Below are 14,465 nucleotides of genomic sequence, written 5' to 3'. Positions count from 1 at the left end.
AATATCCACTGTTACAGCAGGCACAGCACATCACGTAACCCAGTCTGTCTAGCGTTCCAAATGCAGCAGCAAGCCAAGGACCTTATCGACCACGATGTCACAGCGCTTACTACCCGCTGTCGCCACACAAACCATTTGACACCCGATCACTGAGAGAGAAAAATCGTCCCGGCAGCCCCCCTTAAATCGACCTATTCGTCACTCTGCTTCCCTCTGGCGGCAGAAAATCTCTCTACCACCGCCAGTGATACTGTCAACTAGAGTGATGACCTGTCGATACCGAATCGCATCAAGATGTACCCCCACGGTACAAATACCATAAATATATTAAAACACCCAACCAACCTGCCTCACCACGTTTCCATACCGCAGCATAGGGAAAATGGTGACAAGGCAACAGCTATCCAATGTCAGAGCACTGGAGTAAGACAAGATCAAAGTCAAGATCACACAGTTCCAAAGATAATACACATCATAGATATACATAACATATGCTCACCTTTTTGCAGACATTTATGTTGATACTAAGTAATATATTAAAGGTTGAGTTTTCAGGAATGTTGTCTGTATTTGTCAATAACATATGTGGACTGTTTTGACAACATAGAAACATGTACATGTTGAAAGGTAGCATACCGTGGGAAAAGTGTTACAAATGCTTGATCTGGCCAGACAGCTGTGTGTGTTAAAGGAAGCGCAACTTCTGGGATGGGTTAGTGCACTTGGCCCAGATTGAATCCGCCCTGCGAAAGAACAACCACAGCTGCACCAAGACCAGGCAGAGCTCCTGCAGTGACGGACGGGGATCGTCCAGCATTGCGGTATGTGGTTGCACCAACAACATTAAATCAGCGAAGGAAAAAACTCGTAAGATTCAAAGTACTACCAGTAGTCCACCTGGCACAGTGACTGTGCGTAGGGAATTAAAAAGAATAGGCTACAATAACAGAGCAGCTACATAACTGTAGTCAGTGCTAAGCGGTGGTTGAGGTGGTGTAAACAGCGACGCCAATGCATACTGGATGACTGATGACGACTGATGCTGAGTCCTGAATTACGCTATATACCGTGGCAATCCAGTGAAAGGGTTTGGGTTTCGTAAATTCCAGGAGAACGTTACCTGGCATCGTGTATAGCGCCAACAGAGGGGTAGCGAGGTGGTGATGCTGTAAATATGAAGATATTGTCTTGGTTGCAGTGTGGTTCCTTATTACAGAATGATATGGATACACTTTACAGCATTGTGTCCTGCGTATAGTAGAGAAACCGTTCGGAAACGACGATTGTTTGTATCTACATAACAGTGCACCTTGCCATAAATTAGAAACCGGGAGGCAATCATTTATGAACAATAACATTCCTGAAATGTAGCGACCTGTCCAAAGAGCCGATCTGAACCCAATGGAATACCACTGAGATGAGTTTGAACGTCGACTTCGCTTCAGATTCCAGAGTTCAAGACGTTATAAAGGCAAAGGTGGACACATGCCGAAATAACTTCCAGTAATAGGTGTTCTGATAGTTTTAATTAGTTTATGTATATACCTTAGGGCACTAAGCCTGTGACTCCATAATAGCAATACACAAACTACCTAAAATAACTGTAAGTGCTAGAAGTGTTAGGAATGTGAGCCATACAGCTGGAAATTTCATTAGTCAAAGGACACGTCGTTTCAGACTGAGATGAAAGAGATGTCGACTCCCCATAATAAGATATTGGAGTCATGCATCAGCATCGTTAATGAAAATGTGGTTCAGCTTTGGTCGAAAATAACCAATTCAAAGGCATCAACACACCTCAATCCGTGAACTTACTATTCAATAATGTAAAGATTAGAAAAAATATACACTACTGCCCATTAAAATTTCTATACCACGAAGATGACGTGCTACACGCGCGAAATTTAACCGACAGGAAGAAGATGCTGTGATATACAAATGATTAGCTTTTCAGAGCATTTACACAAGATTGGCGACGGTGGCGACGTTCTGACATGAGGAAAGTTTCCAACCGATATCTCATACACAAACAGCAGTTGACCGGCGTAGCCTGGTGAAACGTTGTTGTGATGCTTCGTGTGAGGAGGAGAAATGCGTACCATCATGTTTTCGACTTTGATAAAGGTCGGATTGTAGCCTATCGCGATTGTGGTTTGTCGTATCGCGACATTTCTGCTCGCATTGGTCGAGATCCAGTGACTGTTAGCAGAATATGGAATCGGTGGGTTCAGGAGGATAATACGGAACGCCGTGCTGGATCCCGACTGCCTCGTATCACTAGCAGTCGAGATGACAGGCATCTTATCCGCAGGGCTGTAACGGATCGTGCAGCCACGTCTCGATCCCTGAGTCAACAGATGGGGACGTTTGCAAGACAACAACCATCTGCACGAACAGTTCGACGACGTTTGCAGCAGCATGGACTATCAGCTCGGAGACCATGGCTGCGGTTACCCTTCACGCTGCATCACAGACCGGAGCGCCTGCGATGGTGTACTCAACGACGAACCTGGGAGCACGAATGGCAAACCGTCATTTTTTCGAATGAATCCAGGTTCTGTTTACAGCATCATGATGGTCGCATCCGTGTTTGGCGACATCGCGCTGAACGCACATTGGTAGCGTGTATTCGTCAACGCCATACTGGCGTATCACCCGGGGTGATGGTTTGGGTGCCATTGGTTACAGGTCTCGGTCACCTCTTGTTCGCATTGATGGAACTTTGAACAGTGGACGTTACATGTGTTACGACCCGTGGCTCTACGCTTCATTCGATCCCTGCGAAACCCTACATTTCAACAGGATAATGCACGCCTGCATGTTGCAGGTCCTGTACGGGCCTTTCTGGATACAGAAAATGTTCGACTTCTGCCCCGGCCAGCACATTCTAAAGATCTCTCACCAATTGAAAACGTCTAGTCAATGGTGGCCGAGGAACTGGCTCGTCACAATACGCCAGTCACTACTCTTGATGAACTGTGGTATGGCGTTGAGGCTGCATGGACAGCTGTACCTGTACACGCAATCCAAGCTCTGTTTGACTCAATGTCCAGGCGTATTAAGGCCGTTATTATGGCCGGAGGTGGTTCTGGATACTTATTTCTCAGGATCTATGCACCAAAATTGCGTGAAAATGTAATCACATGTCAGTTCTAGTATAATATATTTGTCCAATGAATACCCGTTTATCATCTACGTTTCTTCTTGGTGTAGCACTTTTAATGGCCAGTGGTGTACACTACCGTCTTTATATGCAGAAGGTATCTCGTTTGCTCAAATCTTTGTCGTGACACCAAGAAAAGAACTCTACTATGTTTTTCTGATGATGTGGCGCCGTTACCTGGACAGCGTTTTCACAAAGGATAAACTCTGACTCAGTTAATGTTTTCAAGACGAAAATGTAGTCGAATCAATGGAAGGTTCGAGACTGAACACCTCCAAAGGCTGCACATACAGAGTCCTGGACGTACAGGGGTATGTGCGCCGTTTTAAAGGCCAAGCAGGAGCAGACTTGATTGAGTTTCTAGTATCTTTTATATTAATACTGGGGCACGGAGCGTTTCATTGATTTGGAGATTATGGGAGGCCATCAGAACCATGCGATGTGGCATAGTCACCAAAATTATCTGCAAGACAGTGCTGCAGTTTACAGTTCACACGTTCCCCAAATCGAGACACGCTCTGGCGGCTCTCAACTTCTGTCACATTCCCCCTTCTTTACCTTACCTCATTCTATGACATTTGCGCCTCTTTCCAAGAATGAGGTTATTTTTTAAGGGCAGACGCAGACATTGCTACAAAATGAATGTAGCTTTTGGAACAATCATCCGTATTCTACAGCCTTAATGTGTATATGTGCATAAAGAAATGAGAGAAGTGTGCGCAGCTAATTGGGACGCACGCATAGAAGGAATAATAGCTATAGTCAGTTTTTTCACCACCAGTCGACAGAAAAGTCACAGGAATCCTCTAATGAATGCCCTCGTATAGTCACAGCCTTTAAAAATATATATAAGAATTGATTATGCTGAAATATATGTACTGTTTCTTTACCCAAAACACATTCACAGTAGTGCTGCAATATTCTCTTCGCCTTAATACTTGTTAAGACGGAAGATATGTAAAACCTAACTGGAAAATACTAAAAAGTATCAGATAGATTGTATAATGCTAAGACAGATATTTAGGAACCAGGTTTTAAATTGTAAGACATTTTCAGGGGTAGATGTGGACTCTGACCACAATCTATTGGTTATGAACTACAGATTAAAATTGAAGAAACTGCAAAAAGGTGGGAATTTAAGGAGATGGGACCTGGATAAACTGAAAGAACCAGAGGTTGTACAGAGTATCAGGGAGAGCATAAGGGATCAATTGACAGGAATGGGGGAAAGAAATACAGTAGAAGAAGAATGGGTAGCTTTGAGGAATGAAATAGTGAAGGCAGCAGGGAATCAAGTAGGTAAAAAGACGAGGGCTAGTAGAAATCCTTAGGTAACAGAAGAAATATTGAATTTAATTGATGAAAGGAGAAAATATAAAAATGCAGTAAATGAAGCAGGCAGAAAGGAATACAAACGTCTCAAAAATGAGATCGACAGGAAGTGCAAAATGGCTAAGCAGGGATGGCTAGAGGACAAATGTAAGAATGTAGAGGCTTATCTCACTAGGGGTAAGATGGATTCTGCCTACAGGAAAATTAAAGAGACCTTTGGAGAAAAGAGAACCACTTGTGTGAATATCAAGAGCTCAGATGGAAACACAGTTCTAACCACAGAAGGGAAAGCAGAAAGGTGGAAGGAGTATATAGAGGGTCTATACAAGGGCGATGTACTTGAGGACAATATTATGGAAATGGAAGAGGATGTAGATGAAGATGAAATGGGAGATACGATACTGCGTGAAGAGTTTGACAAAGCACTGAAAGACCTGAGTCGAAACAAGGCCCCAGGAGTAGACAACATTCCATTAGAACTACTGACGACCTTGGGAGAGCCAGTCCTGACAAGACTCTACCATCTGGTGAGCAAGATGTATGAAACAGGCGAAATACCCTCAGACTTCAAGAAGAATATAATAATTCCAATCCCAAAGAAAGCAGGTGTTGACAGATGTGGAAATTACCGAACTATCAGTTTAATAAGTCACAGCTGCAAAATACTAACGCGAATTCCTAAGATACGAATGGAAAAACTGGTAGAAGCCGACATCGGGGAAGATCAGTTTGGATTCCGTAGAAATATTGGAACACGTGAGGAAATACTGACCTTACGACTTATCTTAGAAGAAAGATTAAGGAAAGGCAAACCTACGTTTCTTGCATTTGTAGACTTAGAGAAAGCTTTTGACAATGTTAACTGGAATACTCTCTTCCAAACTCTAAAGGTGGCAGGGGTAAAATACAGGGAGCGAAAGGCTATTTACAATTTGTACAGAAACCAGATGGCAGTTATAAAAGTCGAGGGGCATGAAAGGGAAGCAGTGGTTGGGAAGGGAGTGAGACAGGGTTGTAGCCTATCCCCGATGTTATTCAATCTGTATATTGAGCAAGGAGTAAAGGAAACAAAAGAAAAATTCGGGGTAGGTATTAAAATCCATGGAAAAGAAATAAAAACTTTGAGGTTCGTCGATGACATTGTAAATCTGTCAGAGACGCCAAAGGACGTGGAAGAGCAGTTGAACGGAATGGACAGTGTCTTGAAAGGAGGATATATGATGAACATCAACAAAAGCAAAACGAGGATAATGGAATGTAGTCGAATGAAGTCGGGTGATGCTGAGGGAATTAGATTAGGGAATGAGACACTTAAAGTAGTAAAGGAGTTTTGCTATTTGGGGAGCAAAATATCTGATGAAGGTCGAAGTAGAGAAGATATAAAATGTCGACTGGCAATGGCAAGGAAAGCGTTTCTGAAGAAGAGAAATTTGTTAACATCGAGTATAAATTTAAGTGTCAGGAAGTCGTTTCTGAAAGTATTTGTATGGAAGTGTAGCCACGTATGGAAGTGAAACATGGACGATAAATAGTTCGTACAGGAGGAGAATAGAAGCTTTCGAAACGTGGTGCTACAGAAGAATGCTGAAGATTAGATGGGTAGATCACATAACTAATGAGGAGGTATTGAGTAGAATTGGGGAGAAGAGGAGTTTGTGGAACAACTTGACGAGAAGAAGGGACCGGTTGGTAGGACATGTTCTGAGGCATCAAGGGATCACAATTTTAGCATTGGAGGACAGCGTGGAGGGTAAAAATCGTAGAGGGAGACCAAGAGATGAATACACTAAGCAGATTCAGAAGGATGTAGGTTGCAGTAGGTACTGGGAGATGAAGAAACTTGCACAGGATAGGGTAGCATGGAGAGCTGCATCAAACCAGTCTCAGGACTGATGACCACAACAACAAACTGGAAAATGTAGCTGATCAACCGAAAAAATCAGGAGAATTGCTTCCAGAGGAGGCAAGTGGAAGTCAACAGTTCGTTAATCTCAAATACAGCTATACATAGCATAACCAACCAATGTCATGACTATCAGATTGAAGTGAGGAAACGACGCAGTTAAATTTAATGGAGATGATACTTCTACGTATAAACAGGCGAACCAAAAAATTACGACCAGCCGAATAACAGTTGATTGGTCCACTCTTGACCGCAATACAGCAGCGATTCTGCGTAGCATGGATTAGACAAGTCTTTGGTTGGTTTCCGGAGGTGAGTTGCATTTTCACCGCGGAAATGGCCCCCGATAGTGTCCCAAATGTTTTATATCAGATTCAGATCAGACGAATTTGGTGTCCAAGACAATAACGTGAGTTCATTATCATGCTCCTAAAACCAGAATGAGATTTTCACTCTGCAGCGGATTGTGCGCTGATATGAAAATTCCTGGCAGATTAAAACTGTGTGCCGGACCGAGACTCGAACTCTGGACCTTTGCCTTTCGCGGGCAAGTGCTCTACCATATGAGCTACCCAAGCACGACTCCCGCCCCGTCCTCACAACTTCACTTCCGCAAAAGTCCCGAGTTCGGGTCTCGGTCAGGCACACAGTTTTAATTTGCCCGGAAGCCTCCTCAAAACACTTAGTACAATTCTGGTCTTGTGATGGGGATAGTTATCGTGCTGGAAAATGCGATCACAGTCGGGAAGACGTCAAGAACGAGCGATGCAGGGAGCCTCGAGTAGCGTTCATGTAGTCCACAGCTGTCATAGTGACTTCGATTACTACTATAGGTCGCGTGGAGCCCATGGCATAATACCGCTCCTACCGGCCTCCATCTGTGTTGAAGTGCATGTTTCTGGCAGAGGTTCACCTGGAAGATGGTGTATCTGGATGTGACCATTGAAGTGGTGTAACAAGAAACATGAGAATGTGATCAGGTGTGATGTTTCTAATCATCCATGGTCCAATCAGGATCAGCATGGGAACACGTAGCAGTCGTCTGCTGCAGAGCCTCAGGTTCAGTAGTATGCGTAGAACAGTGTGCTCTGAAACACACGTGCCAGCACCAGCACTATATTGTATCGTCATAACTGTCACAGATCGCTGCTTATCTGGCTTTACAGACTGCAAGCCTCCGAACTACACGTTCCATGACGAGGGGCGGACGCCCGATAACTTGCCACTTGCCATAGTCCTCACGACATTATCACGGGAACAGTCGACCAGCTTTGCCGTTTCCGAGGTACTGGTTCCCAGGCGAAGGACCATGAAAGTTCGCTGCTTGCCAAGGTCTGTTCTTTCGGACATTTTCGAATGAACACACACCACGTATGTAATTAGGGTGAGGACGGCCAAAGATGTAAGCAGTGGGGATGCAAACCAATCTCGACCTTTTATGGAAATCAGTGAGTGCCGCGATTAATGAGGATAATGGGCAAGGGACATTACATTAGTAGTTCAGAATTTGGGTGTGACGGGAGGCGTGCAGTTGCGATGGCCACTGTGGCCGGATGGCTCAGAGGTCAGCGCATCTCTCTAATACATTGATACTTGGTCAAGCCATTCAGTCTGTATAGTTGCTAGGTACGGTGATGTTATGGTTGCTTACTGTGTACTCGGGTGTTCCCTGAGTGCACTGAGACTTGCTAGTCAGTTAACGTGTGACAGTCCAAGCAGCAGGTTGTGAGTGGACGGGCGTCAAATCAGGGGAATTTACCGAGCAAGGTACAGGACCACTGCGACCAGTCCAACAATTTGGAAACATCAGGTTACCTTCCATTCAGAAGGCTGTTGCACGCAGCGACTGTTATATTGAATTGTAACTAATAGATTTCAGCTATCAGTCGTCCTTTTTAAATTTTATTGGCAGATCTAGATTCCAGTTAGAAAATAGCCATTCTCAATGCATGCTTTGATCAAAAATGATAGTGCACTGAGAATGGCTAGTTTCTAGCCGAAATCTAGATCTGCCAATAAAATTTAAAAAGGACGACTGATAGCTGAAATCTATTATTTACAATTCAATTTCGATAGAATTCGTGAAGACATGCTGTAGTACTCGATGCACTATAGAGTGGACAGTCATGGTGTTGGTACCAAAAGTTCCTCCTAGTCTGCGGAGAAACGTCTTTTAGCATCCGCAGAAGATTGTCTGTCAGGAGGCTGCGATACTTGTGCATGCTAAGCGTTACAGCTATGAAAAACGGGCCTGTTCACTACTAAACCGCACCACATCTTTACACTCCACGGATGCTTACGTTCCACCTTGACAAAGTCAACGAGAGCTGTCAACAGGTAATTAGTGCATGTTAATGTGGTTTATCCGGCTGTTACTGGTAAATGTGGCTTCATCACTAAACAACGTACATGATACATCTGGAGTATCCTGTCTTAATGCCCAGGCACAGAAGTTAACATGATACTCATAAAAGTTTCCATGCAGCTGTTACTGAAGAGAGATGTGATAGGGATGAAACCTATGTCGGTGGGGAATACACAGGACAATTGCCTGACGCATGCCACCTGCTCATGCGATTGCTTGGGATCTGACGTGCAAATCAACTGCAACAGTCACAAGAACATGAATTTTCACCTCTTCTGTCATCACTTGTTTCCTCCTGTTACATTGTCTAGGTGTTATACGGAACTGGTTGAAGAGGTTGATAACTAACTGCCCAGATGATTGATGTCTATTCGGATATCTTGCAGCATGCACCATATGAGAAAGTACTGCATGATTACTACCCTCTCCATATACCATGAGCATGTCAGTTTCTTCTCCATTTTTAAATCCTATCGTCCACTCCTAACCTTGGATTTTCACATACTAAGTGACTAGCAAGCCGCAGTGCACTCAAGCAACACACAACCACACTGTAAGCAAACATAACACAACTACGCAAGCTGAATGACCCTAAAAAGTGTCGATGTGGAAATTTGCATATGATATCTCGTAAGCGACTCGCACTGGACTCCTGCAAAAAACACCAATGACTTTCTAATTTGCCCTACTTTTGGTTAGTTAATGTCAATAGGCAATGTTCCATTTAAAAAATGCACGTTTGCTCATAAAATACAATTTCTAAGTACTATTACAATCTTTTCATTGGCTAACGATACGAGTCCCTGACTTCCAACACATTCTGCGAAAACCACACATCAACAGCGCTTTCCATTTCCGCAATATCTGCTTTGCAAGTGTTAGGTGATGCACCCTGTGTATGATACCGATCCAATCCTCATGAAACTAGTAGTCTACACAAACGCCCGCACATATGCGTTACGTCTTTTGTTCTTATGTTGCGATACCGCGGCACGCTCAGTATCCTTGCAAATGTAATCCACGGACGAATAAAACTCTCGCTGCAGCCACGGGCAGAGCAGCCGCTGCCACACGTCCCCCCAGCTGCCCTTTGTCCCAGAGCCGGTCCGCCATTAGCCAGCAGCGTGCTTGTGTGCCCAGTTGCACACGGCCCCACACTCCAGCCCACCCTCCCCGGCGTGGAGCCGGGAGGCTGCAGATCCCCCCTCTGAATCACGTCTGCCACCTTTGTGATACGCTCCCAGGGCGGCAGTGGCAGCGGCGGCGATAAGCTAATGAATCGCCGGTGGGTTCCGGTTGCCGCGGATACAGTCGCAGGCGAGGCGCACAATGGCACGCTTCTGCGTCCATAAGACTCGCGACTAATGGCTGAGCTGGCGCACACTGACGCTCTCCGCAAAGGCCAGGCGGACGAACGACCGCCGGGAATGGGCACCCTGCAAAATACGCCGGAAACTACCACACAGTTTTCCTTCTAGAAGCTACAGCCTCTCTTTGACAACCGTCGCGTATTGTAGCATTTTTTTTTTTTTTTTTTTTAACCCTAGAGAACCCAAACTACACTACTGGCCATTAAAATTGCTACACCAAGAAAAAATGTAGAAGGCAAACGGGTATTCATTGGACAAATATATTATACTAGAACTGACATGTGATTACATTTTCACGCAATTTGGGTGCATAGATCCTGAGAAAACAGTACCCAGAACCGCCTCCGGCCGTAATAACGGCCTTGATACGCCTGGGCATTGAGTCAAACAGAGCTTGGATTGCGTTACAGGTGCAGCCGCCCATGCAGCCTCAACACGATACCACACTTCATCAAGAGTAGTGACTGGCATATTGAGCCAGTTGCTCGGCTGCCATTGACCAGACGTTTTCAATTGGTAAGGGATCTGGAGAATGTGCTGGCCAGGGCAGCAGTCGAACATTTTCTGTGTCCAAAAAGGCCCGTACAGAGGCTGCAACCTGCGGTCGTGCGTTATCCTGCTAAAATGCAGGGTTTCGCAGGGATCGAATAAAGGGTAGAGCCACGGGTCGTAACACATCTGAAATGTAACGTCCACTGTTCAAAGTTCCGTCAATGCGAACAAGAGGTGACCGAGAATGGCACCCCATACCATCACGCCAGGTGGTACGCAATGACGAATACACGCTTCGAATGTGCGTTCACCGCGATGTCGCCAAACACGGATGCGACCATCATGATGCTGTAAACAGAACCTGGATTCATCCAAAGAAATGACGTTTTGCCATTCGTGCACCCAGGTTCGTCGTTGAGTACACCATCGCTGGCGCTCCTGTATGTGATGCAGCGTCAAGGCTAACAGCAGCCATGGTCTCCATGCTGGTGCAAACGTCGTCGAACTGTTCGTGCAGATGGTTGTTGTCTTGCAAACGTCCCCCTCTGTTGACTCAGGGATCGAGACGTGGCTGCACGATCCGTTACAGCCCTGCGGATAAGATGCCTGTCATCTCGACTGCTAGTGATGCGAGGCCGTTGAGATCCAGCACGGCGTTCCGTATTACGCTCCTGAACCCACCGATTCCATCTTGTGCTAACAGTCATTGGATATCGACCAACGCGAACAGCAGTGTCGCGATACGATAAACTGCAATCGCGATAGGCTACAATCCCGACCTTTATCAAAGTCGGGAACGTGATGGTGCGCATTTCTCCTCCTTACACGAGGCATCGCAAGAACGTTTCACCAGGCAACGCCGGTCAACTGCTGTTTGTGTGTGAGAAATCGGTTGGAAACTTTCCACATGTCAGCACGTTGTGTGAAATCTCTGAAAAGCTAATCATTTGCATATCAAAGCATCTTCTTCCTGTCGGTTAAATTTCGCGTCTGTAGCACGTCATCTTCGTGGTGTAGCAATAATGGCGAGTAGTGTATTTCATCACGGTACAAACCTGAGTTGAGCCTGCGAAATCATAGGTATTTTTTCTTCATAATGTTATGCTTTCACTAAAACAACAATGAAAATAAGAATAAATACTATTTCAGCAAGATTTTATTAAACTCAATATTTAATGCAGTAAGTGGCCCAGATCATGGGATAAATGCTAATACCTGACGTAGTGCAGAAACTCGACTTGGCATGGACTCAAAAACTCGTTGAAAGTCTCCTGCAGGGATATTGAGCCATGCAGCCCGTACAACCTTGACTGCTGAAACGTTGCCAGTGCAGGATTTTGTGTACGAATTGATCACTCGATTAATTCCCATAAATGTACGATGGGATTCATGTCGTGCGATCTGGGTGGCCAAACCATTCGCTCATATTGCCCAGAATCTTCTTCAACCCAATCGCGAACAATAGTGGCCCGGCGAACGGCTCGTTGTCATCCATAATAATTCAAATGGCTCTGAGCACTATGGGACTTAACTACTGTGGTCATCAGTCCCCTAGAACTTAGAACTACTTAAACCTAACTAAGCTAAGGACATCACACACATCCATGACCGAGGCAGGATTCGAAGCTACGACCGTAGCAGTCGCGCGGTTCCGGACTGCGCGCCTAGAACCGCCCGGCCACCACGGCCGGCCCATAATAATTCCTTCGTCATTTGGGAACATGAAGGTGTGTTTGAAATCTTATGGGACTTAACTGATAAGGTCATCAGTCCCTAAGCTTACACACTACTTAACCTAAATTATCCTAAGGACAAACACACACACCCATGCCCGAGGGAGGACTCGAACCTCCGCCGGGACCAGCCGCACAGTCCATGACTGCTGCGCCTAGACCGCTCGACTAATCCCACGGGGTGGAACATGAAGTCCACGACTGGCTGCAAATGGTCTCCAAGTGCTCGAACTTAACTATTTCCATCAGTTATCGATTCACTTGGACCAAAGGGTCCAGTCCATTCTATGTAAACACAGACCATACCATTATGGAGCCACCACCAGTTTGCGCAGTGTCTTGTTCACAACGCTGACAATTTTCTCTTAGACATGTTGTAAGGCTAATAGCTAGTATGTTTAGTAGCTACCAGATATCATTCAACATTGGATCATTACACTGCAGAAACATAGTCAACAATGAACTATAAATGACGGAAAGTAAAAAAAAAAAAAAAAATTACATGAAATGCGTCTGAGAGACTCGACTCAGGTATTAAAAAACAATACAAAATCATCGTGATTTCTTTATGGGTGCAAGATATGATGCTATGGGACCAGTTACATGATGAAACTGCAATACAAATATTTGCGGGTAGTAAAACTGAAAATTAACCTAATGAGACTCGGAGACTCACTTGGGTGTTCTACTGGTAAGGCGTAAATCTCAATAGCTGCCCTCCATGTTTTTCCTCTCTTACGCTCATCCTTTCGCGAGTAGATATCTACAAGCTCCAATATAACCTACATTCTGTTTTGTGTAATTTAGTCTTTGTCCGCCTTCACAATTTTTCCCATCTAACACTCCTTGCAGCGCCGTGTCAACTTTCGCTGGATGTCTCAGCTTATGTCCCACTACCGAATTTCATCCTCTAGTAAACGTCTTTCGCATACTTCTTTCCATTTGTCTCACTTCAAATACTTCTCCATTTTGAAATTTATGTGTCCAGTTAGTTCCTAACATTTCATCCCCCTACATACCCGTGGCTACTCTGAAGTTCACACTTAGGTGCCTGGCGGAAGGTTCATCGAACTCTCGAACAGCACGCGGGAAAACGAACGCTTATGTCTCTCCTTGCGAACTCCGATTTCTCTTATTTTACTACGATGACCATTTCTCCCTACGTAGGTGGAAGTCAACAAAATATTTTCGCATTCGGAGGAGAAACTTAGAAATCGAAATTTCATGAAAAGATCTCGCCGCATCGAAAAACGTATTGGTTTTCATATTTCGCGCACCAAGGCGCGTACCTTATCTGTGCCACTCTCTTCTCTATTCCGTAATAGGACAAAACAAGCTGCCTTTCTTTGAACTTCTCCAAAGTCCTCCGTCAGTCCCATCTGGTAAGGATCTCCATATCGCACAGAAATAGTTTGAGGACGGACAAGCGTAGTGAAGGCAGTCAGTTTAGGTTTTTTTTTTAGAGGTGGAGCCCCTCCACGCCCACACCGGCATGATGGCCAACACAAAAGGTCTACTGCCATCTCTGCATAGGGGTTAGTATTCACTAAAGTGAGGTGTCGCAGGATGTGGGTACTGGGATGTTTGCGTACGTCTGGTTAGGATTAACCATTAATACGGGCTCATCTGGAGATAGATTGGTCGAAATCTGACGAAGGGTAGTGGTTTGAAGGGCAGAGGAAAAAAAGTGCCAAAGCAAGAGCCAAGGGAAAAAAACCTCGGCGAAAGTTAGGTCGGGCGGCAAGAGCAGTAGCGGTTGTCTTGCTGCCTGCGATAGGTTGTGCAAGGATAGGCTTTGTTAGTAGTGGGTATCATGCATGTCGATACCTTGACGTTGTGCGTTTGTGCTGTTCGGCGGCTGGCGCTGGGTGCTGGTACAGAGTCCTCGTTCAGCGTCCTGCAACCTGCAACAGTTAGGTTTGTTATCGGTCTTGTGTCCGATAGGTCATATACCGGAGGCACAGTGTGAGGGAGTGTTGGCAGATTGTTCGTGCGTCTGTGGGCGAGCTCGTCGGTGTCCCTGCTGTGGCCTGTTGGTCGGCTCTAATAGCAGCTGGTAGTTGCCAGTCAGTGTTGCTGATATGCAGGGGCTTACCGGCGTTTGTCG

The sequence above is a fragment of the Schistocerca serialis genome, chromosome 7 (genome assembly GCF_023864345.2).
Source record: "Schistocerca serialis cubense isolate TAMUIC-IGC-003099 chromosome 7, iqSchSeri2.2, whole genome shotgun sequence".
NCBI classification, from domain to species: Eukaryota; Metazoa; Arthropoda; class Insecta; order Orthoptera; family Acrididae; genus Schistocerca; species Schistocerca serialis.
This window is presented reverse-complemented; position numbering follows the sequence as displayed.